At 39.6% G+C, this 18,515-nt stretch overlaps 1 long non-coding RNA gene across 1 annotated transcript; it reads right to left on the minus strand.

Moving 5' to 3' along the window:
- Positions 1 to 238: 238 nt before the first annotated feature.
- LOC310893547 lies at positions 239 to 2,933 on the minus strand. Its single transcript, XR_014579084.1, has 3 exons — positions 2,830 to 2,933; positions 2,255 to 2,330; positions 239 to 1,542 (listed from the first exon to the last, which is right to left on the minus strand). It is a non-coding gene; the product is annotated as an uncharacterized lncRNA (long non-coding RNA).
- Between the last annotated feature and the right edge of the window lie 15,582 nt (positions 2,934 to 18,515).

Genomic DNA, 18,515 nt, shown 5'->3' on the forward strand with positions numbered 1-18,515 from the left:
AACTAACATAATGTTTATTATCCTTATTATCCCCTATTCTGTAGTAGAAGATCTAATAGGCAGTAAACACTTCTGTCATTAGCAACATAAGTCTTGTATGTATTAGAGACTAAAATAAGATTTGACCTTAACCTTTTTGTGATTGACATATGTTTATGCAGAACTTAATTCATCCATCATAGTAATTAAAATAAAATAAAATAAAATAAAATAAATAAAATTACTATGGCAAAACACATAGTAATACTTTGGCATAGTTCATGCCTCTATGTAAAAGGAAAAGTTTACCCATGATAGCTATACCAGCTGTGCTGGAAAAAGACACCTTCCAGCTGACAATGCTATGTTACCAAAATCCTGTGGGCACAATAGCACCATAGAGTTTGTTCTTGATGGTTCTGTTGAGGTCTTATGTGAGAGTGTAATTTTGATGAATTTTGCAGTATCTAACTTTCAAAGCTGTGTTAGAAACTGCTAGACAAGCCACTATTCCATCTTTTTTTTCTTTTTTTTTTTTTAGTTTGTTCATTGATCTTTTCCTGAAATATATATTTCACATTTATCTTTAATGATAAATAAAGCTATGCATTTAAGAATGTACAGAAATTTTAGCTGTAGAAATAAAGAGTGATAACATATCACTCTGTAGAAATTATCCTTTCTCTTTCACTACTCACTCCCATAAGGATAGATGGCACCCAGGGATTACATTTTTTTCATATGTAATTCACCCTTTCTTTTAAGTAAAGGGTTTCTTTAAATACAGAAAGAAATTATTTGGCATCTTATCAAGCTTATAAAAGGACTGAAATCAGTAGTAGTTGACACCCTAAACACAATGTTTAGTTTATGTTCTGTGCAACTAGCTATCCAACCAGGTACTTCATCTTAGTATCTAATGTATTGCATGTTTGATACAACCTCATACCTGTTCAGTAATATATTCTGATTATCCAAATATTTTTTTCCAGTTCTAAAAAGTAGCACTGATGTTTGCAAAGAGGGTTGACAGTGGCATATACATCTTGACACAGAAACAATAATTTACAATGCTTGTGATGTTCTTGACAGCCTCTTTCTGTTAAATAATAAAAAGTACATCAAGAAATTTTACATTAAAATTCTGAAACCCCTCAAGCTAAAAGATCTTTTGGGTAAACAATGTGCCAGAGTGAAATATATATACTACCATACATACATCTTGTGAGGCAGTAGTCATAACCTTCATTCTCTTTGAACATATAGAGGTTTCTTTTGGAAATGTGATTTTTTCTAAATACAAAATCCTACTTTTAATTGTTTAATTTAGTTTCACATGAATTTCTTCATCATCATAGATTCCTAATGGACAACTTTTGAAACTAAAATCCTCTCCACCATTACATGTACTAGCTGTGGAGGACAAGGGTGTTTTCAATCTCTCTATCATTCACCACTTAGGGAATCCATTATTGCTCAGCAAACAACACACACCTCTAAACGATTTCCTCAAGGCCTTCACTGCAGAAGGGACTTCATGATCCAGGTGTGGTTAATGTAAGTCTGAAAATGGAAAGGAGATGCATGTATCGGCATAATACTGCACCTCATCTAAACTGCCTTTCAGAGGGATGGCTTGGTAGCTAGAATCCTCCAGCACAGGGGTCTGTATTTTCTGTGTTCTGTCCCAGTGTTTGTGCACAATTTTGACGCATGTTTTGTCAACCAACAATTACTCTGAACCTTACTCAGGACTGTTTATGCTGGGCTCTTTTACATATTATGAACATGCCTTCAGCCAACAGACATAAGAATTAGGGCAAAATACTGTGTTAACTTTATTTTGACACAATTCTTTGACTACCCATATTGGTAGAATAACATGACAGATTTATTTCACATGAGTCACCAAGCACTTTTCAAGTAGCTGTAACTTTCTAACACTACTGATCTGAGGAAATTCTTAATTTAATTAGGCCTTTGTTAGAGAAATATAAATGACTGAAGTTGGAGATGAATAACCATTAATTCAAACTTAATCTATGAGAACACATTTTGGACTAATATTCATCCTGTTCAGGATGAAACTAAAATGGACTGTTATCATCACTGCAAACTTATTTTAGAAATGAACAGATGGTATCAGTGATTAATGTTCCTTTTTATTTTTTTTTCTTTTTTGTGTGCGTGTGTGTGTGTGACCTAATAATGAGCAAGGATATGTTTCATGTATTTGATTTCTTTCTGTTAATTTTCCTGCAATTCTAGGATTTACCTTCATTACTTTGTCTGAACCTCTGTTCTCTTTAAAGGCACTGCTCCTTGATTTCCACAGTCCAGGTCCGGTTTTGCTGTAAAACAATCATTTCAGCATCACAACTGAAGGCATTTTTTAATAGAAACTGTTACCAAAAAGGAGTACATGTATAAGTGAACCTTTATCAAATCAAAGCTCTATGTATTAATCTAGAAGAGTGTTCTTCCTGAAGCTCCCTGAATCAATCCACAAAGTGAATTTATAGAAGGAACAATATTTGACAGAAATAAAATATCTGAGGAAAATACATTAATCAAACATGGTTTAAGTAAGTCCTCGTCCTTTCTCCACCTAAACACATAAAATAAATCAAATGTTTTAAATAGGTTTGCGTTTTGCAGACCAGTTAATAATTAGCCAAGCAAAATGCATGCTTAACACTGACATATCTACTGCATTTTTTAATAAAATAGAGAATATCCCCAGAGGAATAAGAAATTAATGTAGGAAAAGATGAAAAAGGTAAAAAACAAATATTAAACCACTCCGACCAATACAGAATTGAGAGAAAAAAATTAAAAAGGTTAACTTACCTTTGCTTTTCTCCCAATGGACTGTCATGTTGATCAATTGTTTTTCATCATTTCCAGTCAAATGGCTTTTTAAGTTACCATAAGTCAAAATTAAATAATATATCCTTTAATGTAAAAAGAAAAGAAAGTGAAATACATTAAATGTAGTTATAAGTGAGAAATTTTAGTGTGATACTGCTTGACAGACACTTGTGTATAATGTATGTCACTTAACATGTTTCAGTTTAACATACAACTATATTCAGACCGTTTTTTTTCAGAGAAAAGTGAGTTATGCTTCACTTTAATGGGACTATTCTCTTGTTGGCATGATTTCATCCTTGATTAATAAATGAACATTTTCTTCCACTTCTGAGAACACAGACATTAAAAACAAACAAACAAAAAAAAAAACACCCTTCAGAAAAAAGTGACGTTCTTTTGTTCAATTTCTTTGGATTACATAAAACAGTTTGGCTATGAACTTAAAAGAGTTCTTGTGCACCAGACTGCAAGAAATATAGAGGGTAACATGTATCCAGTTCCTAGATTTAGTTTCTGAAAAGAAAAAAAAAATAAGCATGGAAATATTTATATAGTTTTTCTCCATTAAAACACCATAAGGACAGGCAAATAAATAGATAAAGCCTAAATTCCCTTTCTCTTTGCCATCTCCCATGGCAGTTATAGCAACAGAGTTTTTTGTGTGTGCACATGAACAAACTGCTTGTAAACATGATTATTTTGAGTAACAATCAATATGTGATGCTATTTTGGAGCTAGTGTGAAAGAAAGGAAGATTGAGCTTTAGTAGAATTTTATATTTAAGATGTTTTTACTCTGCAAAAGTATATAGAATAATCATAATGTAAGAAAAAAAAGTGGAGCTTGCAAATAAATAATCTATTTTTAAAAGCCACGCAGCCTATGGTAAATAGGCTTGTTTTATAAATAAATAATAAGTTCTGAAAAAAGTTTGAAAAAAGAATTTACCATTTTTCTTCTTTTCCTTATCTTCACTGTCAGTTATTTTAATTTGAAAAATAGAAGACATGTTGGAAAAAGGAGGCACAAGAAGAGAATGAGAAACCAGGGGAAAAAAAATCATGAAAGAATGTTTCCTTCTCTTTTAAATTTGACTAAACTGGTACAATTTTAGGAACCTATAAAATGCATATTTTTAGTTACTGAACGAAATTTTGGGAGACCCAGATACTTTTTGGACATGTACTACTACAGAGGGTAGTGTAATACACAGAAAAGTAGATTTTTACAGCAAATACAACAGTGTAAAATTTTTAAGTATACATAAATCCTTACAAGATAGTCTTTTCAAATGCATTTCTTGTTTGTTTGGTTGTCTTGCTTTGTTTTTATAAATTCATTTCACATTCAGGAATTTTAAAAAAATAATATTCGTTATGTATTTTTAAACACCAGATTTTATTTTATTTTACTTTATTTATTTTATTTTATTTTATTTTATTTTATTTTATTTTATTTTATTTTATTTTATTTTATTTTATTTTATTTTATTTTATTTTATTTTATTTTATTTTCTGTGAAATTTACCTTCAGGACCATTAAGACGGTTCTTTCAGCTTTGAATATTGCTAGAAAAGGAGCTACAAAAGTAATCTGGATATTGAAGTGTAATTGTAGTGGTTTTACTCAGGTGGGCTCCACCACAACTGCTGTCTCACTCCCCCTTCCTCAAAGGGAAAGGGGGAGAAAATACAGAAGAAAATATTTTTGGGAGAAAATATTCTTCCCAAACTGACCCTACATGGGCTGCCATGGGCTGCAGCCTCCTCCAGGCCACATCCAGCTGCTCCACCGGGGGCTCCTCCACGGGCTGCAGCGTGGAGATCTGCTCCGTGTGGGACCCGTGGGCTGCAGGGGGACAGCCTGCCCCACCAGGGGCCTCTCCACAGGCTGCAGGGGAACTTCTGTTGCGGTGCCTGGAGCACCTCCTGCCCTCCTTCTGCACGGACCTTGGTGTCTTCACTGTTGCACTGTCTGCACTCCTCACTCTCCCAGGTGCTGTTGTGCAGCAGGTTTTTTTGTTTGTTTGTTTGTTTTCCCTTTCTTAAATCTGCTCTCACAGAGGTGCAAACAACATCTCTTATTGGCTTGGCTCTGGGCAGCAGTGAGTCCCATTTGGAGCTGGCTGAAACCGACCCTTATCTAACATGGGGCAGCTTCTGGACGCTTCTCACAGAGGCCACCCTTGCAGCCCTCTGCTACCAAAACCTTGCCACCTAAACCCACTACATGCAAATAGAAAATTTCATAAGGTCACTAGTGAGAACTTATATTGCACCTCTCAATCACATAGCGCAAAATTCAGAGCTCAGGGGAAAAGGGTATTTGTTCTTTCTTGTTCTTGCCAGACAATACCTCACCATGATTTAGAGAGTAGTGGGGACAGTTTTGCAATATTGAAACCAGTCTCAGCCCCTCAGTAGGAGCTATGGTTCTGTTGAAAATCTTTGCAGTTCTATATACTGTAAATTTAATTCCAGATTTGTCTTTCCCTGGCTTTTCCCTCAGCAGGTAATCTTCTTTGGTGACTGTGTCTTAAATGTTCTGTAATGGTTATACTGACATTATTCTGCTTCAAGAAGGAGCCTAAAATTCAGCATTTTCTCAGAGCTACCTCTCTGCTTCATTAAAAATTAGGTAGGGGCAGGGGAACCAGCTGCCAGTTTTCCCTGAATACTAAGCAAATTAGCTTAAACTCAATTTATATATAAATCACATTTCTTTTAAGATGTCATCAAAATTATCTGGCAATGAAAATATGACAGAATCACAGAATCACAGAATCATCTAGGTTGGAAGAGACCTCCAAGATCAGCGAGTGCAACCTCTGACCTAACACTAACAAGTCCTCCACTAAACCATATCACTAAGCTATACATCTAAACGTCTTTTAAAGACTGCCACTTGTATCACTACCACTAGGTTAGGTGAGATACATACATACTGCCAAGACAGTTTATGTTGCAGGTATGGGGAAGCCAGGTACTGCATCATGATCATAGAATCATCATAAAATGTCTTGGGTTGGAGGAGACCTTAAAGACCACCTAGTTCCAACCTTCCTGCCACGGGCAGGGATGTCACCCACTAAATGATGCAACAAGGGCCCTCTCTTGGTGAGAGAGAAAAAGAGTTTTGATATTAAAGTTTGATATGCATTTATAGTCAAGCTTATCTCACATCCTACATGATGTTTTATGATGTTCTGGCCCTTTGCAAATGTCAAAGTGAAGATCTCATCTAATTTCCTAGAGTATCTACTTGTTAATACGTAGCAACTATTTTATGACACCTAAAGTAAGATACATCAAACAACCTGCTGATGAAGAAAACATCTTATGTGTGGGCTTCATTTGTGAAAAAAGGTAAATCTAGGGCACAATTCTTCTCTTTTCATATACTTGATTATATCTACTTTACTTAAATGTGCCTGCTTTTCTTTTGACAGAAGGTAACTAGTCCAAATGTAGACATCTATGTCACAGACACCTCCAGCCTGATGAATCTATCTCCACAGAAATTATCTATAAATAATTTAAAGGCAATTACACAAGAGACAGTAATATTCTGATATTATTCACTGTCTGAAGATTAGGCTATTTTTATATTTCATTCTGTGATTTTTCCTGACTTTGTCAGCAGTCTGCCAGAGGCCAACAAGAAAACGGTTAAGTTAAAATGCAAAAGAGCTGCATCAAAGTGTCATAAAGGTGTTAGGTGTGATGTTGAATATCACAGAACAGTATCTATCTATCTATCATCTATCTATTTAATCTCTCTCATTTATTTAATCTATCTATCCATCTATCTATCTATATGTCCATGTCCATCTATCTATATCTATATCTAATCTATATCTAATCTATATCTATCTGTATCTATATCTAATCTATCTACCTATATCTATATCTAATCTATATCTGTATCTATATCTAATCTATATAATCTATATCTAATCTATATCTATATCCATCTATATCTAATATATCTATATCATCTATCTCCTTCCCAAATACAGAGAATAACTCAACTAAAACAAAATTTCAGAAACCTTTGCTTATTTATCTGGAATATTGGAGGTTCAATATGCCATTTTGTAGTATAAGCTTTAAAAAATGAACGGGGTGTAGTATAAGGGAACCAAGGCTCGATGCGTTGATTTCTCTTGTTCCCACTGACCTGTTGGTGATGATCTGTCTAATCAAAACTGAATTATTAGGGGGAAAAAACATTCCAAAGAGGTGAACACAACTTAAATGTTAGTTAACCATAAGTCAGTACTTCTAATTATGCACCTGCAGATTCTATCAACATATTATGTTTGTGATTATTAGAGTTAACATTGCTAAATACATGCAGTCTCTGTTATTAATAGTAATGAGGCTGATCTCTCTGTAGTACTGATTATATTTTGTGCACATGCCAAAGACATATAAAAAGAATAAAAATTCCCCACTGAAAAGATTTGCAGTCTAACTTGACAGAATAAACAAGGACGAAAAATGTTGAACATCTTAAGCCAGCAGAAAATAAATAAGAAAGATATGCATTAATATCATTAGTTCCACAAACATCTCATTCTTTGTTGATGCCTCAGTTTAGAATGCATTTAGTACTTTAGTTAGTTTGCCTGTGAGTTAGTAAGATTTCTCTCTGTCTACTTGTGTAGCTGAATATTTGCAATTATTTACAGGAACTGTTATTAATGGTTCCCGGGCTTGCATTATGGAACCACTTTTGCAACACAGGTTCTATTTCCATCGATATTGTTATTTTAAATATGCTGTTATGAATAAATAAATTTATACAAGACAAGAAATCAAATTTATAACCAATATGACTCCACTTATTTCATGACCTCTAACATGGAAATGCTGTTACAAGTCATGAATTCACAGAGCATATCTAGGCATTCAAGAGAGCTATGAATTAAAGATCTGCACTTCAAAAGAGGTATCTCCAGAAAAACTCTGTCTATAGTATTTTGTTCATCTAATCCAAGAAGTGCCTTTGTGCTCAGAAGGGAAAGAGGTGCATTTCTCCAACAAATGAAATTCATTGCATTATCTCTGTGCAGAATAAAGATCTAAGTCCCATCACTAACAACTTCAGCACCTGTCCTTTCTTGCAGTCTTCAACTACCCTTAAGATATGATAAAAATGAGAAGCAAAATGTTCCAGAAACTTTTAGTTTGTGTACTTTATGCATTAACTAAACTCATCTTTCTTGTCTATCTCTTCCAATGTGAGACTATGCATATACACCACCACACAAGTGATAACTTCTGAATTAAGAATGCAATTTCACTTGGCATTCAACATCCCTCTGTATCAGTTAGTGAACAAAGAAGAGAAAAGACAGTTTATCTCCAACATCACAGGATGGGATTCAACTTTTCCCTTTAAATCTCTACATTGTAGGTGTTACTGTAGGAGACAGTTTCCAATAAAGGCATAGATGAGTTAATCAAATATATTTAATGTGAGTAAATTACTCAGGAGAGTAATTTATCTCTTCATAATTAGGTAGGCAAGTATAGATTCAGTTGAAAGAACATTTATATGTTTTGAGATACTCTGTGGTATGTAAGATTTCTCAGCGTGTCATTACAGCTTGGTGTTACAAATTATGACCTATAGGAGACTTGTCCATTTCTGGACCAACAGCTGGATAACAAGTTTGACACTGCATTGTATTATGCGTCTTTTCAGCACAACAACAACAAAAAATGTGGAACTAAAGAGATATGCAAGGTAAAACAAGAAACAAGAAAGTAATGAGAGAAACCAGCTATAATTCACTGTTTTATTTTATTTATTTTATTTTTTAATTTTATTACTATTGTTTGCAGGCATAATAAAGAGGGGATGTTTGAAGAATGCTTGATTTAATTTCCTTTAACAAGTTCATATACATCTGCTGTCTAATAAAAAGCCTTTGAACACAACTTTTGGTCTGAGAGTGGTCATTAGTTGCAGGAAACTAGCAAATCTTGGGAGATTTTTGTGAATATATAAATCCTCATGGGTTATTATAACCAAAGTCAAAACAACGGTCATCAGCCTTAATTTGGAATTTAGATTCTTCTGAGAGAGCTTCAATATCCATTTCAAATAATCAGCAATTGATTCACTCAACTCCAGTAATGCTCCAGTAATCCAGGTCTTGGCTATGGATATGCAAGAAAAACATTAAACTGTTTTTCTTTGTTGTTTGTTTGTTTGTTTTTGTTTTCCTTTGGCATAATCCTCTGATTTAAAGCATTTGTGTGCATTCTGTTCTGAAGCATTGTCCACAGAAACTGGCAATTTTTGAGGGGTATCAAGCCAAGTGAAGAATAATTATAAAGGGATTTGCTACAAGTAAAAACAGAAAAGTCCTAGGTTTGTAAGAAGGAATGTTTTAACAGGAAGATTAAGGGGAGAAAGAGCATTTCCTGTTAGAAAGCAACACTACATTAAACCTGTATGTACTTCAAGTGCCTTTACAGGAATGGTCAAAGATAGGCCCGTGCAAACTGTTTATATTTTCCATTATAAATATCCATTGATTTTAAAAATACTGGTAAAAGAAAACAAAACAACAACAACAACAAACAACAACAGCATCAAAAACAATAATTAAGAAGCTTTGTGGACAAGCAGCAAAACGTGTTCTTTTTAAAATATTGTTCTGAACTGCTGTACTACTTCTTCCTCACAAAGCCTCCCCAATAATCTGATATGCTTCTTTCTCATACATCTCATTTTGACTGAGATATAAAACATCTTTTTTTCCACATCACCTGAAATTCTTCAAATATGTCATTATGCTTGTTTATATAAAGCAATTTCTGCCATGGCAGCACACCAATTTTCTGTTGTTACTGTAGTGGGTTTATTTCAGCCATCATCAAAAGATCAACAGGTTTGCATAACCATGGGCAAAAGTAATCCATTTTCTAAAAATAATTTTCAGCCCCAACTATTGAAGAATAAGCACACAACAATTAGATTCCTTGCTTAAAGGGTAATTTATGAACCTATACTAATTTTATAACCTCAGGTAATAAATAACTAATATCATGACTTTAGCACATAAAATGTGTCAAATTACACTCTAAGTCCCATACCTATAGGACTTTTTTTTTTTTTTTTCCCTAGGCTATATTTTAGCAGCTCTGCAAAAACAATGATTCTTCAGGGGCAAAGATTTTTGTTTTGTGGGGGACCCACTTGCCAGATAGTTCAGCATGGGGGAGCACTTGGGTGGAATATGACAGCTGTCAACCATCTTTATAACTTGTCAACTAGTGGAGACAAGTCATGCCTCTTCATAACTCGAAGCTCTCCTTTGTTTCCTGCAGAAGCCAGCCCAAAGGGACTTATCTGGCAGCCAGAACAAGAGCTCTCATAGTCAGGGACTGAGGAGGAGATGCGAGGCAGAACAAGATTTGCCAGCTCTGTAACCTAGGGGAACCTGAATGTAAAGTGAACCAAAGCCTAGCTGTTTGAACCACTTGAGTCTCTTTTGTAGTTGCATTAACATGAAAAGAAAATATGAGGTTTGGGCCCAATATATAAGAAAAATAAATCTTACAGTTCTGATGTATTAACTCTTGATCCTTTTTAGGTTAAAGCTTAGAAATATAGAAAAAAAAAAAAGTTAAATATTATACTGCCTAGTAATATTTTTCAACTTTTAAACTATATGCCTAATTCACATTATAAGAAAATTCAGATTAGCAAGCAAATTTTGAAAATTTTGAAAATTAAGAGAAAAAACATTAAAAACCAAGGCAAAACTGAAATAAGAAAAAGAAAAAACGAAAAAAAAAAAAAAACAACAAAAAAAACACAGTGACTAATTCTCATTTATATTAGGCAATTGTACACCATTCTACTACAGCAGAGAGGTTTGGAAATATGTAAACAGGTAATTTATGCCCATTTTAAAGCCTACTTACATTGCCAGAACAGTAATAAGAGAACCACTGAGCTTCTGAGATTCACAGCAGTCGACACTAGCTAAATCATTATAAGTATGCATGTATTTTCTACAAGTGTCTAAAACCATTATTCATCATTCAAACATCTTAAAACAGTCAGCATATCAAGGAGGAGAAGCTGCCAGGTGAGCCAGGCACCGAATTACAGAGGCTTGTACTCTGGAATTTGTAAATTGGAAAGCATCCATTAACTTGACTGGGAGTAGAGTTAGACCACTGCAGACTGGTCTTAAACTCTCCAGTAAGAGACAATGAAGAACAATTGGAATGAAGTTTGTGTAACCTGTAGATAGAGAGTTATTTGACAAATCTAGCCTATAAATGGTAAATATTGAAGAAAAATAAATTCATAGTGGTTGACTAATCAAATCTGTCAGTTTAAATGAATGTTTTTGAAAATGTTAATTAAATTTCATTTATGTTTAAATTAAATAATAAATAGTAAACCAGCTTTTCAGAAGACATACTTGATTTTAAAGTTAGTTCAGAAGTTCAGATTATTAAATAATAATAATAATAACTAACAGCAGAAATTAATATATTTATCTGAAGCATGGTGTACATGTATATATGTGATGCATGGTCATTCTGCTAAAGAAAAAAAGAAAAAAAGTGTGTTTTTTTTTGACAGCAAAAATTATGAAAACAAATGTTAGAATATTAAATTTAGAAAATTCCAGTATATTATAAATAGTGATGTATCCCTAGGACATCATAAATTTCTCTCTTTTGAATTTATCTCTCTCCCTCAGCTACCTCACCCACTTTTCCAAAAGATCAAAATTGTTAATTTTTAGACATTTCTAGTGACAAAAATTTGTTAAACCTACTGTAATATAGCTGAAGAATCAAAAATATTCAATTTACAAGTGTTATTCTGCAGTGGACTACTTGTTGAAATTGGGAGCACTTTTTAAAAAGCCATTCACATCTGAGAGGCAAAGATTCACCATATAATGATCAAAATCCCTGATAGTCATTAAAATTAAGGACTCTGCTGAAGAACAGCTTCAGATAAAGATTTGCAGAGAACAAAGTAAAGATTATCACAGACAGACAAACACGTGGCAGATGTGACACTAGCTCCAAAGAAATTACCCCTTTATTCTGAAAGCTGATTCCAGGCATAGCTGGCTAATGAGCAATAGCCCTTGACATATCTGAGATAGAAGAATTTCTTTGCTTGTCTTCACCATCTTAGATACAGATGCCGATTCACAATGCTAAAAAAGTTTCTACTCAAACACTACAGGTTTGGAATTTAAAAGATATTCTCACAGTTGGGATAATGTGACGGATTAATTTGCATTTGCAGTTTAAATTTCTATTGTTTTAAATATCTTTAAATTCATGCAAATTTTGATGCTACCCTTTTATCTTTGAGATACTGGGACATAAAAGACTGGTTCTGAACCTGCTTGTGATAATCTGGTTTGCATATGTGAAATGCAATACATTCTTCTGTTGCTATATTTGATGTACTATCTCATTTACTAGATAGAGCAAGAGACACTTCCTTTTGCTGGTTCCTTCTCTCTGGAAGGAATAATACACATGAGCAGTTTATTAAAGAACACCAAACTACACTTTCTAGAAACATGTAATTCACTATCACAGAAACCATTTGTCCTGGTTCCAGTTAGGACAGAGTTAAGTAGCTCATAGTAGCTGGTAGGGTGCTATGTTTTGGATTAGGATGAGAAGAGCGCTGATAACATGCTGATGTTTTAATTGTTGCAGAGCAGTGTTTACACCAGGCCAAGGACTTTTCGGCTTCTTGCTCTGTCCTGCCAGCGAGCAGGCTGGGGGTGCAGCAGGAGCTGGGAGGGGACAGACCCAGGACAGCTGACCCAAACTGGCCAAAGGGGTATTCCATACCATCTGACGTCATGCTAAACAATATATAGGGGTGGCTGGCCGGGGTGGGGGGGCCGGCTGCTCGGGAATAGGCTGGGCATCGGTCAGCGGGTGGTGAGCAATTGCATTGTGCATCACTTGTTTTCTTACACATTATTATTGTTAATACTATTACCATTATCACTATTATTATTATTATTGTTATTATTATTTTCCTGTCTTAATAAACTGTCTTTATCTCAACTCACAGGCTTCACTTTCCCGTTTCTCTCCCCCATCCCAGAGAGGGAGGGGGGAGGGTGAGCGAACGGCTGTGTGGTGTTTAGCTGCCAGCCGGGTTAAACCACAACAGTCTTTTTGGCGCCCAACGTGGGGCCCGAAGGGTTGAGATATCGACAAATCTGACCAGAGTGTGTTAAACTAAAATTGGTATAAGTATTGGACCTGCTTAATAGTTGCTAGTCACGATGTTGATTGCCTTAATCTCCAGTCTGCTGTACCTGTATTCCAAATTGAGTTTTATGGTGCGTTACTTTCTGTATGTGCTCCCTGTTGCACTGTTTATCCTTTCCGGGCCCTGGTTTAAGATTGTTATGGTACTGTGCGGTGTAACAATGGCTTATGAAATGATGAAATATCTGGTCACGACTTTAACCTGGTATTTGTACTCAGCACTGACGTCGACTCTATACTTTGGAACCCATATCTCGGAAACTATTAGCAATTACACCTATTGCCTGTTTTCGTTAGGGAGCCCATCTGTGAAGGGGACAGGGGAAGACATGTTTCCCTACCTGTTCACTCTCCCTTTCTCCTTCACCACCACCCTCTTATCCCCCGAGTTAGTTACGGTGGTTCTCCGAGATGTTGAATATCCTTGGGATACTCAGACCAGCCTGCTCTTGTTGTTATGTCTCCTGAATGCGCTTCAGATTTTGTGGAGGGTTAAACAACTACTTAGGAATCTCATCCGGAGATCTGTCTTGAGGCGGGATAGTTGCGAGTGGCAGGGAGTGTGGGAGGATATGGGCAGGTTTCTAGAGCAGTGGTCACCTCCAGTGTTTTGGACATTCACCCCTGAACAACTGCAAAATCCTAAAAAGCTGGCAGAATGCTTGAAAAAAAGGTGTCATGACTCTGGCAGTTCCAAAGTGACACAAATCACTGTAGCGTGCTGGGGTCTGGCTTGTGCCTATCGAGCTGCAATTGATGCTATTAGCAACCTAGCTCCAGCTCCTGCAGCCGCTCCCGCTCCAGCTCCTGCAGCCGCTCCAGCTCCTGCAGCCGCTCCAGCTCCAGCTCCTGCAGCCGTTCCAGCTCCAGCTCCTGCAGCTACTCCAGCTCCAGCTCCTGCAGCCGCTCCAGCTCCAGCTCCTGCAGCCGCTCCAGCTCCAGCTCCTGCAGCCGCTCCAGCTCCTGCAGCCACTCCAGCTCCAGCTCCTGCAGCCGCTCCAGCTCCAGCTCCTGCAGCCGCTCCAGCTCCAGCTCCTGCAGCCGTTCCAGCTCCAGCTCCTGCAGCTACTCCAGCTCCAGCTCCTGCAGCCGTTCCAGTTCCAGCTCCTGCAGCCGCTCCAGCTCCTGCAGCCACTCCAGCTGCAGCTCCTGCAGCCGCTCCAGTTCCAGCTCCTGCAGCTACTCCAGCTCCAGCTCCTGCAGCCGTTCCAGTTCCAGCTCCTGCAGCCGCTCCAGCTCCAGCTCCTGCAGCCACTCCAGCTCCTGCAGCCGCTCCAGCTCCAGCTCCTGCAGCCGTTCCAGTTCCAGCTCCTGCAGCCGCTCCAGCTCCAGCTCCTGCAGCCGCTCCAGCTCCAGCTCCTGCAGCCGTTCCGGCTCCTGCAGCCGCTCCAGCTCCTGCAGCCGTTCCGGCTCCTGCAGCCGCTCCAGCTCCAGCCCCTGCAGCCACTCCAGCTCCAGCCCCTGCAGCCGCTCCAGCTCCTGCAGCTGCCCCAGCTCCTGCAGCTGCCCCAGCTCGTGCAGCTGCTCCCACTCCTGTGGCTGGGTCAGAGAAACGAGCTGTAGCAGTGCAAGTTGACCCCGCAGAGGGTATTCCAAGCCCTGTGGCAGACCCTGTGTCTGGGTCAGAGAAACGAGCTGTAGCAGTGCAAGTTGACCCCGCAGAGGGTATTCCAACCCCTGTGGCAGACCCTGTGGCTGGGTCAGAGAAACGAGCTGTAGCAGTGCAAGTTGCCCCTGTAGACAAGGTGAAAAAATGGTATAGAGGCTCAGGTCGTTTAAAACGCAGACAGTCTTCTGCTAAGTCTGGGCGTAGTGAAGACGAGGCTGGGCCATCAAAGGTGCAGGAGACTGAAGATGAGGATGAGGATGGCGAAAAATCAACAGTAACTACCCGGACTCCATACCAGCCATCAAAGGTGCAGGAGACTGAAGATGAGGATGAGGATGTCGGAAAATCAACAGTAATTACCCGGACTCTATACCAGCGTGAGCTACGAGATGTGCGAAAAGATTTTGGTCGCTGTATAGGCGAGCAGCTTGTCACCTGGCTGCTCCGGTGCTGGGACACGGGAGCCAATTATGTGGAATTGGAGGGCAAGGAAGCCAGGCGGCTGGGATCCCTTGCTAGGGACGCATGCATTGACAAAGCAATTGGAGATGGAGCACAATCTCGCAGCCTCTGGAGGCGTCTCCTGTCAGCTGTGAAGGAAAGGTATCTCTTCAAGGAAGAACTTGTATGTTTACCAAGCAAATGGACCACCATGGAGAAGGGAATTCAGTACCTGAGGGAATTGGCCGTACGGGAAGTAATTTATAAGGACCTAGACGACGCACAAACATCCGCAGATCCAGATGCAGTCCGGTGTACACCACCCATGTGGCGGAAGTTTGTACAGAGTGCCCCATCATCATATGCCAACTCATTGGCAATACTAGCCTGGAAAACGGAGGAGAATCCCACAGTGAATGAAGTGACTAAAATACTCCGGCAGTACGAAGGAAATCTCTCCTCTTCCCTAAAGGCCTGTGTCTCAGCTGTGGAGAAACTCTCTGAAGAGGTCCACCAACTTAAAGAGAATTTATCTTCCCCTCCACCTGAACGAACCAGTGTCCACCAGCTAAAAGAGAAGGCTTTAGAGAAACTTTCTGAAAAGATCCACAAACTTGAAGAAAGATTATCTTCCCCTTCACCTGAACGAACCAGTGTCCACCAGCTAAAAGAGAATGCTTTGGAGAAACTTTCTGAAAAGATCCACCAACTTGAAGAAAGATTATCTTCCCCTTCACCTGAACGAACTAGTGTCCACCAGCTAAAAGAGAATACCTTGGAGAAACTTTCTGAAGAGATCCACCAACTTAAAGAGAGATTATTTTCCTCCCCACCTGTACAAACCAGTGTCTCAGCTATTAGGGGTAAACGTTCATCTATGCAAGGAAGACAATATGGTGGGCACACACACCGCGCCACCCTGTGGTTTTACCTACGTGACCATGGAGAGGACATGAGAAAATGGGATGGAAAATCTACTGCGACCCTAGAGGCACGGGTACGTGAATTGCAAAGGAAAACAATTGGGAAAAAGGAGTTCTCTGAAAGGTTTGCTGCTCCAACTTCCAGCAGGCAGTCCTTTAAACACAGAAATGAAGATTCTGACCAGGACTAGAGGGGCCCTGCCTCCAGCCAGGGGGAGGAAAGGGACAATCGAGTTTATTGGACTGTGTGGATTCGATGGCCTGGCACGTCAGACGCACAGAAGTATAAGGCTTTGGTAGACACCGGTGCACAATGTACTCTAATGCCATCAAGCTATAAAGGGCCAGAGCCCATCTGTATTTATGGTGTGACGGGGGGATCCCAGCAGTTAACTGTATTGGAGGCTGAAGTGAGTCTAACCGGTAATGAGTGGCAAAAGCACCGTATTGTGACTGGCCCAGATGCTCCGTGCATCCTTGGCATAGACTATCTTAGAAGAGGATATTTCAAGGACCCAAAAGGGTTCCGCTGGGCTTTTGGCATAGCTGCTTTGGAGACAGAGGACATTAAACAGTTGTCTACCTTGCCTGGCCTCTCAGAGGACCCTTCTGTTGTGGGGTTGCTGAGGGTTGAAGAACAGCAAGTGCCGATCGCTACCACAACTGTGCACCGGCGGCAATATCGCACCAACCGAGACTCCCTGAGTCCCATCCATAAGCTAATTCGTCAACTGGAGAGCCAAGGAGTGATCAGCAAGACTCATTCACCTTTTAATAGTCCCATATGGCCAGTGCGAAAGTCTAATGGTGAGTGGAGACTAACAGTGGACTATCGTGGCCTGAACGAAGTCACGCCACCACTGAGTGCTGCAGTGCCGGACATGCTAGAACTCCAGTATGAACTGGAATCAAAGGCAGCCAAGTGGTATGCCACAATTGATATCGCTAATGCATTTTTCTCCATCCCTCTAGCAGCACAGTGCAGGCCACAGTTTGCCTTCACTTGGAGGGGAGTCCAATATACTTGGAATCGGCTGCCCCAGGGGTGGAAACACAGCCCTACCATTTGCCATGGACTGATCCAGTCTGCGCTGGAGCAGGGGGAAGCTCCTGAACACCTGCAGTACATCGATGACATCATTGTGTGGGGTGACACTGCAGAAGAAGTTTTCGAGAAAGGGAAGAAAATAGTCCAAATCCTTCTGAAGGCTGGTTTTGCCATAAAACAGAATAAAGTTAAAGGACCTGCACGAGAGATCCAGTTTTTAGGAATAAAATGGCAAGATGGACACCGTCAAATCCCAATGGATGTGATCAACAAAATAACAGCTATGTCTCCACCAACTAGCAAAAAAGAAACACAAACTTTCCTAGGTGTCGTGGGGTTTTGGAGAATGCATATTCCAAATTACAGTCTGATTGTAAACCCGCTCTACCAAGTAACCCGTAAGAAGAATGCTTTTGAATGGGGCCCTGAGCAACGACAAGCCTTTGAACAAATTAAGCAGGAAATAGTTCATGCAGTAGCCCTCGGGCCAGTCCGAACAGGACCAGATGTAAAGAATGTGCTCTACACCGCAGCCGGAGAGAATGGTCCCACCTGGAGCCTCTGGCAGAAAGAACCTGGGGAAACTCGAGGTCGACCCCTGGGGTTTTGGAGTCGGGGATACAGAGGATCTGAAGCCCGCTATACTCCAACTGAAAAGGAGATATTGGCAGCATATGAAGGAGTTCGATCTGCTTCGGAAGTGGTCGGTACTGAAGCGCAGCTCCTCCTGGCACCCCGACTGCCGGTACTAGGCTGGATGTTCAAAGGAAGGGTCCCCTCTACGCATCATGCAACTGATGCTACATGGAGCAAGTGGGTTGCACTGATTACTCAGCGGGCTCGAATAGGAAACCCCAGTCGCCCAGGAATCTTGGAGGTGATTATGGACTGGCCAGAAGGCAAATACTTTGGGATATCACCAGAGGAGGAGGTGGTTCGTGCTGAAGAAGCCCCCCTGTACAACAAGCTACCGGAAAATGAGAAGAAATATGCCTTGTTCACTGACGGGTCCTGTCGTATTGTGGGAAAGCATCGGAGATGGAAAGCTGCTGTATGGAGTCCTACACGACGAGTTGCAGAAGCTGCTGAGGGAGAAGGTGAATCGAGTCAGTTTGCAGAAGTAAAAGCCATTCAGCTGGCTTTAGATATTGCTGAACGAGAAAAGTGGCCAGTTCTCTATCTCTATACTGATTCATGGATGGTAGCAAATGCCCTGTGGGGGTGGTTACAGCAATGGAAGCAGAACAACTGGCAGCGCAGGGGCAAGCCCATCTGGGCTGCGGCATTGTGGCAAGATATTGCTGCCCGGGTAGAGAACCTGGTTGTAAAGGTACGCCATGTAG

Source organism: Anser anser (genome assembly GCF_964211835.1).
Source record: "Anser anser genome assembly, chromosome: 2".
In the NCBI taxonomy this organism is placed as follows: Eukaryota; Metazoa; Chordata; class Aves; order Anseriformes; family Anatidae; genus Anser; species Anser anser.